Source organism: Cebus imitator, unplaced genomic scaffold, assembly GCF_001604975.1.
Source record: "Cebus imitator isolate Cc_AM_T3 unplaced genomic scaffold, Cebus_imitator-1.0 Scaffold187, whole genome shotgun sequence".
NCBI lineage: Eukaryota > Metazoa > Chordata > Mammalia > Primates > Cebidae > Cebus > Cebus imitator.
Window position 1 is genome coordinate 50,341 of NW_016107502.1, and position 1,761 is coordinate 52,101.

Sequence of the window (1,761 nt, forward strand, 5' to 3'; positions counted from 1 at the left end):
GCAATACCTTTGTGAATGTCTAGGGTCCTTTGGCTAGAAGAAAGGATCAGCCATATCCTGTCTTCCCACCAGACATGCATTTTCCACAGGATCTTCAGTCTCCTGTTTCACTCTTAAACGTGCCTCAGACATAAAATGATTTGTATTTTTTTAGGTGAAATTCACATTTTTAGGTGAAATGAAGTTAACCATGTTAAATTCAACCGTTTGGTGGCATTTAGTCTTTACAGTGTTACCTAGTTCCAAAACATCTTCCCCATTCTTTATGTTTTAAGCCTCTTTCCTAATGTTTAAGTGACAGAGTGACAGTGAACTTCTCATCCATCAGTAGTCTCGAGCAGACCACCCTGACGAGTTAGTTTTAGGATCAAAGCTTCCCAGAGTTGGTGGTGCTTTTTAATAGGGCCAAACGTGAGTAAGGGAGTGAGACTAAGTGGAGCTTTGAATAACAGCATTTCACTCAGCACAGAGCTGCCCCACACTACTCTGCCCAGTTTCTAGGTCAAGAAACGTAACTTTTCCAACATTTTAATATGCTAAGGTGTACCATGAATGAGAGAGGGGAGGGGGAAGAGGTGATATAAGCCAAACCGAGTCCATTAAGAAGCCCTGGGCCCTGCCCCCAGGGTGGTGAGGCTCTGAGCCTCATGTTTTGAAAGATCTTCGGAGACTCTGTCTCTTACCTGGGCACCCTGGGCAAACAACTTGGATAAGACCGCTCTGTCTACTGTTGGAGGATGAAGTGGACAAAATCTTCCTAGAAATGCTTCCCACTTAATCCCCTCATCTCCTCCTACGGAGATTTCTATTGTTTGTAAAGAATATGCCACCCACACAACTGTATCCATGTCACCTAACTAGGAAGATAACCCAACTGGACAGTTCTGGGAAGTAAGACAAAAACCAGCTGAAAGAGTGCTTTGCTTAGACAAGATGGAATTTAGATGGTGCCCAAAAAGACCTAGCAACCATCCAACTAGAAAGGGGCCAAAAACAGGGGTGCTCTTTGTGGAGCCAGGGATCTGTCCATATGGTTCTGCAATGCCTAGTCATACAAAACACTCACTGCACTTAAAGTAACTGACACAAGGTGAGGAGAGGCACAGGCATGGAAGGACTCGACTTATCCCTATTTCTTGGATACCTATCTTTCCTCCTTTTCTAACTTTATTTGGCTCTCTTGACAAAAGCCAAAAAGCATGGTATAGAAGTTGTGATCATAATTACATGATTTTCATGGCAAACATACTCTACAATTAAAAACAGACACCCCCTGTCGCAGAAATATCCAGACCAAGATACCCAAATGATGAGGAAGATAAAACTAAGGTCATTGGGGAATGCTGGGTCGGGGGCTGATCTCAGATAACTGGTTAGGCCAAGGCACTTGATGACAGAAGCTAGGTCATCTCATCTCTTGTTCTGAGTTATTTAGTAATATATTTCTTTTAAAACCACTTAACAGGGCTGGGCACAGTGGCTCACACCTATAATCTCAGCACTTTGGGAGGCCAAGGCAGGCAGATCACAAGGTCAAAAGATCAGGACCATCTGGCCAACATGGTGAAACCCTGTCTCTACTACAAAATATATATAAATTAGCTGGGTGTGGTGGCACCCACCTGTAGTCCTAGCTACATGGGAGGCTGAGGCAGGAGAATCGCTTGTACCTGGGAGGCAGAGGTTGCAGTGAGCTGAGATCGTGCCACTGCACTCCAGCCTGGGCAACAAGAGCTAAACTCCATCTCGAAAAAAAAAAAA